The sequence below is a fragment of the Lycium ferocissimum genome, chromosome 10 (genome assembly GCF_029784015.1).
Source record: "Lycium ferocissimum isolate CSIRO_LF1 chromosome 10, AGI_CSIRO_Lferr_CH_V1, whole genome shotgun sequence".
NCBI lineage: Eukaryota > Viridiplantae > Streptophyta > Magnoliopsida > Solanales > Solanaceae > Lycium > Lycium ferocissimum.
Window position 1 is genome coordinate 66,925,121 of NC_081351.1, and position 9,160 is coordinate 66,934,280.

Here is a 9,160-nt window from a genome sequence, read left to right on the forward strand (position 1 = left end):
CATATCTCAGCACAATCTACACTCAAGACTTGTCATAAACAGCAGTGAAGGAGATTAACACAACACCCCGACGAGTCCATGACAGCATAGATAATGCCCCAAAAGTATACTACGGCAGCAAGTACAAGACCTAACATATTACGGCGGTATATGTGTGCTATGTTCCAACATATTACAAAGCAGCTGTATGTAAGCCCCTAGTAAATATATCAAGGTAGAAAAAGAATGATATCCAATGCCCCAACGCCATGGTATGAGACCACGCCACACCACAAGCCGCTCATAAAACCAGTTTTAATATTCTTCTCAGAGTAACATATCTGCCGCTGTTTAAAGACCACCGATTCTTCCAAGTACACGCTTGCCCCAACACATGGACCAGGCAAATAAAACATATTTTTAAAATGATTTTGAAAAGCAAGCACCTAAAGCTTAACGTCTCACTTACCTCAAATTCACAATTCAAGCACCAGCTCTCGATTCTCCAGATCACCTCAAACTAAACAAAAACGGGTTTAGAATGGTCAAAAGCCCTTAGGAGGATGTTATCTTGATTCTTTTAATAAAATTCAAACCGTGGCAAAGATTGGTGTAAAAAGTCAACTCTAGTCAACGGGGCAGAATTCCCGAACCATGACCACCAACAAATTTTCCTCGACGAGAGGATTCCAGAACACTAATCAAAATCAAATTTAGATAATGTTTGCCCTTTCAAATCACAATTTAGGTTGAAGAACCCTAGGGCTAAACTTTCTCAATTCCTCATGATTTCTCCATACTTCTAGCATAAAAATTTATCCATAATCACGTCATAAACCCAAATAAAAGATTAGAGTCATTACCTTAATGAGTTGGATAGAAAATCCCTATCTTTCTCTTCTCTTTTCCTCTTTTTTTTCTCCCTTTCCTTTCTTTTCTTCTTGTGCGTTTTTTCTTCTCTCTATTTCTGCACTCTCTTTTCTTGTTACTTTTCTGATTTCTTACTGTCACGACCCGACTAGGGGCCGTGACGGGTACCCGGGGCTAACCACCGAGCACCGCTCGTACTAACCCTTTCTTAACTCAATTAACAAACATTCGTCTTTACCCGAATACCTTAAATAGAGGATCTGCTTTTCGTTAGAAATATAACCGTAATACAAAAACTTGTTTCAAAATACTTATAACATACACGCTGTACACATCATGGAACTACAACCCACATCTAGTACCTACGAGCCCTCTACCGAATGACATATACAAAATACACAAACGGATCAACTAAGTAGCACCTCCGGAAGATGGAGTGCTCTTCGACCGCCGATGGCTTCTACCGAGCCGGACCGCCTCCCCGTCTACCTGTGGGCATGAACACAACGTCCAAAGAAAAGGACGTCAGTACGAATAATGTACCGAGTATGTAAGGCATACATCAATAAAATAAGATGTGATAAGAGAATGACATAACACAATGAATAACTAATACTGCTTGCCTTCGAGGCGGATTCATGCATGCATACTCATAAGCATTATATCATATGTTGCTACGGAACGTGTAGCCCGATCCATCCGTCATCATATACATGTCATCATATACATAGTCATCATATACATAAAAACTATGCCGTGGAACGTACGGCCCGATCCATCACCCATCTAGCCCGCGTCCGGGATATGAAAACATAACATGATATGCTAGCTGATCAGGTAGCTATGCGTCTATAGCGCCTCTCCTTTCCCCACTTCCCCTGAAAACATTTTTTTATATCATATACATATATAATATACATAGCATGCACAAGAGCCCGAGGAAAAGTTATAGCTCTATCGGAGTGACGTAAGGTCGGTAACCTCCGATCATCTTACGGAACAATCATGATCATCATATCTCACCTTGAAGAAACAATCATTATAAGATGAGACTACAAATAAGAAATATCATTAGGGGAACATAGAATAAGATCGTGAGGCTCGTTTTGTCATGGAAATCATAAACTGGCACTTTTGAACATAAATCGTTCTCATAAAAACCCTAAGCTCATGGCTTGGGACCTTTAGCTACAATCTTCCTCATTTCTAGAATCATCATGAAAACATCCTTAAATTCAACGTTGGCATTTTCTTCATAAAACATGCTTATCATCATACACGCAAAAGGCTCGAGATCAATCGTACTCTATCGGGGTGACGTAAGGTCGTGAACCCCCGATCTCATTATGGACAATTATAATCAATCGCCACACCTCGGCGGACTAGTGTTGATGCGAGCGTAAGCAAGGAACATCATCATAAACTTATAATGCATCCATTTATCTCATTTAGCTCTATATAATCTTAAACTCTTGACCTTGTGGAATACGGGGATTTCATGGAAGAGGAAAGATGTTGTTTCACAAGACCCGTAAGATTCATGCCATAGAAAGAAGGGTTTAGCCTCACATACCTTTGTCGCTTAGCTAGGCTATAGCTCACTTGCTCTTCTTCAATATCGCGTCGTTACCTTCATGAGAGTTCATGCCATCGTTAGTTAAGAACTTATAAGAACGGACTTCTATTTCTAAAGAAAATTGGACAGCATCTCCTTTGTTTCTACTACGTTTCCCATATTCTATTTCAGCTCCCAAACATTCACAATAATAATCACAATCTAAGAACCAACAATCTTCATTTATACACATAGCAAAATCCACCAATTTCCTCCAATTTCTCCACCCTTAGTGGTTTTAACTTATCATCACATCTTCTCATATATCACACTTATTCCATGGTCTAAACGTTATTTATAAATTATTCATGATCACAACATACCAACATTCATTCACATGATTCGCATTTCATAATTTCACTTCAATTTTCCATAATTATGACTAAAAGTCCATCGTCGTATCCTCTCACATCCAATGCTTATTTCATACTCTAGATATCATTTATAACGCATTTATAATCTCTACATATCCATTTTCGTGATTCATTTCAACTACCAATTCAAGATGACATTATTCTTCCATATCTAACCCATTTCATGTATTCTTTTGTAATCCAAGTGTTTCAACTTTATAATACTCTTAACATTATGAAAATACTATAAAACATACCTTGGATGATGGAGGAACAAGCCTTAGATGATAATACACCCTTTGCACAAAACCCTAGTTTCACCTCCTTTGGATTCTCTTGATTTAGATGATTTCCATGAGATTTCCTTCACTTGATTCACTTGATTTCTTGTTGTTGATCTTTGATTTCTATGGTTTTCTTGTGGGTGAGATGCTTGGAAGGTTCTAGAGGTGTGGAGAGGGTGGAAGTCGTGGTATGGAAATGAATAAAATGAAGTGGGCATCACTTATATAAACTTAGAACATTTCGAAATTGTCGGGACTTCCACGGACCGTTCCACGGTCCGTGGAACCCCGATGTTGGTCGTGGAACCGGTCGTGGTTCACGACCAGCCGGACCTCTCCTTCTCTGCCCATTCCACGAACCATTCCACGGTCCGTGGAATATTATATGGGCCGTGGAAGTGGTCGTGGAAATCATCGCTTTCGCCCAAGTTGTTCTCGTCGTTTCGTTTGATCTCCAATCCTTATGGAACCTTCTTATCACTTGTTTATCACTTCATTAGCAATCTAGGGATCACTATAACTCTCCTTCATAACATCCTTAGGGTATCACTAACCCGATACTCGTAGTTTTCGTCCAACGCGCTAACTTGTAACATCGATTCCCTTAACAACTTTCTCACTTTACTCGGATGCCTTTGGAAATCTTAATTAGGACTACCAATTTCTCTTCCTTGCTTATCTAACCCTCGTATTCATCACGCCCTTCGTGAGTCTACTCGCTTGTACGCCAAGGGAAATTTTCCAAGGTGTAACATTCTTCCCCCCCTTTGGAACATTCGTCCTCGAATGTTAAGTCGTCGGGGATTCTAGAAAAATTTCGCCGCAGTCTCCCCGTAATATGGCACTATCACCCCGTCACAACAACCCATAATAAATATGCCTCACGGGGGCCACAACACAATAGCATTATAACTTGGCCACACACGACCCATTTGCATAAAAGAAAAGCACACATACCTTAAATCTCGATGCGTCATCATGGCTCCTTCCGAGCTGAAATAAGTACGAATAATCTCATAGTGGTTGATCTAATTCCTTCTTTTCTTACCACATCTCATCATGCCTTTCATTTAATTTCTACATCTTGTCAATCCCCTTCTTGCCCCATAATGACAACATGTCTATGGCCACACACGACCAAAAGAGCAAAAGTAAGCATACATACCTTAAGATCCACCGTATCATCCCGAACTTCTCCTGAGACTTGACTAAGTGCGGGTATTTAGCCTTCATATTCCCTTCGCTCTCGAATGTGTCTCTTCCCGATTATTGCTTTACTACCAACCTTGACTCAACTATTCCCTTATTTCAAAGTCTTTGCACTTGCCCATCTAATGTGGTAATGGGTACCCTTTTTATAAATTCTTTTCTCCGTCGTTTGGGCACCATTTATTGACATGATTCTATTAGGGTTTCTAACATATTTCGGAAGTATCGAGTTATGGAGGGTAGGTCTAGTTCATGATTTACCTTGCCCCTTGCATACAATCGTAAGACCTACTATACCGGGGACTACGCTTCCTCTTCATCCCGTGACCTTATCGCTTTCGCCATTTACCATATCCTGGGCTATTGTAGTAAGTGTATAGCATATACCGATGTCGTATTCTAAGCGATTGTCCTATCTCGCCCTTAACAATGGTCCCCGCTCAACGTTCTAACTTAGTTTATCATACGCCTTCCCTCGCCGGAGTATTATGACCCCATTGCCCCTATCTTACCTCTTACTCCTCATCTAGGTACTTACTTGACTTCGTTGGCGACGTGTAAATATCTACAAGTTACATAATCTTTGCGCGATTCGCATTCATCATCATGCTCATTCGCATGTCGTGTCTATGGTCATGTTCATGTAGATGTCAATACCCTTCGCAATGACTTTTCCGCTAATGTCCTTGCCTCGGAATGAGGTAATCCCACGATAAAATCCGTTAATCTCATAATTCACTCTGTGTCTCAGGCCTACGTGCCCTCTTCTTGTACTACCATCACCCGCTATATTTACAATATTCTTCAGTGCTATCTCTTTGTTTGGACTACAAGAGTATTAGATCTCGGGAGCAACTAAATCAATCACAAGCTAGATAAGAGTTTCCCTTATACTCGAAGAGCAAACAAGAGCTTCCACCAAGCGAATAATACTGATCCTACTCTCCCCCAACCATGTCACGCAAATCCGGGTTTCGCAAAGTTTTCTTCTGTTTCTTGCACTAAGCGCCATTTAGAACCTTAAGGGACACCACTCCTCGGTGGCCGGTCTTATACTTCACCAAAAATTCATCCGGGGATTCGTATTGAGAGAAATGAGGAATAATATAATCTCGAGGAATTGTGAATCCACCTCCACACCGTCGTCGTTGTTCTCGCCGTCTTTGCCGACTCACGGTTCCCCCCTTCTTCGCCTTCTTCTTGCTTTTGGATGTCACCTTACTCCACCACCTTAAGCCTATACACCCCCGTAGGGTTCATCGTTTCAACCTTTATACTAGTGTCCTTTCTATTCACTCCCCCCCTTTTTAAGGGTTTCACTTATACCCTTAGATCTTGAATTCACGTACTCCTGACTACACTACGCCTTACTCACCCCGCTTCCTACCGTCTATAGCTATAACCATGCATACATGAGATCTTAACGTATCCACCTTACGGTCTTACAACCAAGGAATGCACCCAATATAACAATCCGAGCAAAGCGTACATTACTTAGCTCACCCAGTAGCTATATGTCTGAATCTAAATTTGCTCCATTAGCAACTTAGCCGTAGGACGCCTTTTTGTAGTAGGTCTAGTTGCTCATGCCCTTCTCTTTTTACTCTCATTTACGCTTGGCACCGATTTCATAACCGCATCGTACCACTATCGTCCTTGATTATAACTTCACTCCATCGCTTATCGTCGTACCGTAAATCCATAACTCATGATCATCTTTTCCTCTTCAACTCTTTACTCCATTTACTTCCTCCTTCTAACTCGGTATAGGACATTCGTGAGAAACATATTCTCCCTTAACCACCATGCCACTATTCTTTAGACACTCGTAGTTCATACATTTCCTCCTTGCTATATTCTCGCTCTTGCTCCTTCGCGCGGCTTATATTATTTCCTCCCACTTTGTAATCGATCCTTGACTCTTTGTATGAGAAACCATATTCTTAACTTGACATCGCTTTTGCTCCTTAGGATATACCACCCGTATTAACCCGTCCTTGCTTCCTAAAAACTGGTTTGTTCCTCCCGATCATTCCGTATCACTCCTATCGTGTTGATCCTCCTCCTACCAATTACCTTTCGTCGTTGCTTGTCTTTACGGTCGTATTGGTCCTTTACGCCTAACTAACGGTCTCATTCATCCTCTTAATCACACCAATCACGGCCACTACTACTTTACTATATCACTTTCCCCGATTCCTTCTTAGGTGGCCGGCTATTATCACGGTCGTTGAGGAATCTCTCCGCTAAACTCTCTCTAACAAGGTTCTCCAAGCTTTCTCATCTATCGCTCCCTAGTTCGCTTCGGTTTCATCCTCGTATTCGTGTATAGGGCTTGGCCCACCCTTAGGCATCTCCTTGCTATCCTTAACATCACAATTCTTGTCACGTGCTCAATATACCCAGATCAGAATTTACTCTATGGGGTGACACTTCTGGGTCTCGTTCGCAAGCCTTCTTATAATATAGGACCGCCTCATGAAACAGGTATACTCGGTCTACTATTCTTTTGTCAGGCACATTACATTTACTATATGGCTTATTAACACATGCATTTACATCGATCATACAAGGGTGCTAACGATATACCTGGAGCCATATCCGGGGAGGACTCATAATCCCGTCGTTCGGCGAGTGCATGGATATGATACTGGGATCCACTGGGGCTAGGCGTCCTTCGGTCTCTAGCACTACTTACTAGCATCTCGTGACCTTGGTCTCGGAGGGCGTGTCGGTGATGAAAAGTCGCCTACCACTTCGTAATCCGAACTTTACCTTTACCACGTAGCGAAGGGCAATGGCGCTTATACATGGCCGGCCGAGCACAGCATAACAAACATCCGAGCCCGGCGACACGGTCCCCACGCAACCTCGCGACACCGAGTACATCGCGGTACCGATGATCTCTTCCCGACTAGAACCACTCGCATCCGAGAACCGGAAGCTTTGAGATCTCGGGGTGACCTTGAGTATGTAGGTCCATCAAATCCGGGATCTAGAAACCGCGGAGGAACACCCTAAATCCATGATCCGACCGTAAAGGATTAACTCCCTCTCTCCCCCCGTTATCATGACCCCCATCTTGCCGCCGAGCCCGAGCGGCTACCAACCGAGTCAATAAGAGAATAGCATGTCTCATCTCTGAACCGAAGCATCCGACGAAGGAACGGGAGGTGCGGGGGCCAAGATCGAGACTCCCCCGATTCTCAAACATGGACGGGGTATGGGAACATCGAGGTGGGATCTTATCCTCGGAGTTCACCTTCCTCTATACCCGTAGACGGCCCTCGATCAAGCCTTTCGTCAACCACCCCTTTGCCCCTCCGGGGCGCGCGTAGATCTTCCTTTCATCGGCTTTGGCTTGAAATTATAACGCACCATTAGGAAGGGATTAATCTTATAACACGGCTCTATCGCACGATCTATTAAGAAGAAGGATGGTCGTATTTCTAAATGCCGGTAGCTCTCGTTTATGGATGTGGTGCACAACACACCGATAAACAAGACTCTACTAGACACGGCTCGTAGACACTTTCTAGGACGAACTGCTCTGATACCACTTCTATCACGACCCGACTAGGGGCCGTGACGGGTACCCGGGGCTAACCACCGAGCACCGCTCGTACTAACCCTTTCTTAACTCAATTAACAATCATGCGTCTTTATCTGAATACCTTAAATAGAGGATCTGCTTTTCGTTAGAGATATAATACTGTAATACCAAAAACTTGTTTCAAATACTTATAACATACACGCTGTACACATCATGGAACTACAACCCACATCTAGTACCTACGAGCCCCTACTGAATGACATATACAAAATACACAAAAACGGATCAACTAAGTAGCACCAAGGAAGATGGAGTGCTCTTCGTCGGCCGATGGCTTCTACCGAGCTGGACCGCCTCCCTGACTACCTGTGGGCATGAACACAACGTCCAAAGAAAAGGACGTCAGTACGAATAATGTACCGAGTATGTAAGGCATACATCAATAAAATAAGATGTGATAAGAGAATGACATAACACAATGAATAACTAATACGCTTGCCTTTCGAGGCGGATTCATGCATGCATACTCATAAGCATTATATCATATGTTGCTACGGAACGTGTAGCCCGATCCATCCGTCATCATATACATAGTCATCATCATATACATCATCATATACAAAACTATGCCGTGGAACGTACGGCCCGATCCATCACCCATCTAGCCCGCGGGTATCCGCGTCGGGATATGAAAATATAACATGATATACTAGCTGATCAGGTAGCTATGCGTCTATAGCGCCTCTCCTTTCCCCACTTCCCCTAAAAACATTTTTTTTTATATCATATACATATATAATATACATAGCATGCACAAGAGCCCGAGGAAAAGTTACAGCTCTATCGGAGTGACGTAAGGTCGGTAACCTCGATCATCTTACGGAACAATCATGATCATCATATCTCACCTTGAAGAAACAATCATTATAAGATGAGACTACAAATAAGAAATATCATTAGGGGAACATAGAATAAGATCGTGAGGCTCGTTTTGTCATGGAATTCATAACTGGCACTTTTGAACATAAATCGTTCTCATAAAAACCCTAAGCTCATGGCTTGGGACCTTTAGCTACAATCTTCATCATTTCTAGAATCATCATGGAAACATCCTTAAATTCAACGTTGGCATTTTCTTCGTAAAACATGCTTATCATCATACACGCAAAAGGCTCGAGATCAAGCGTACTCTATCGGGGTGACGTAAGGTCGTGAACCCCGATCTCATTATGGACAATTATAATCAATCGCCACGCCTCGAAGGGACTAGTGTATGAGGCGAGCGTAAGCAAGGAAC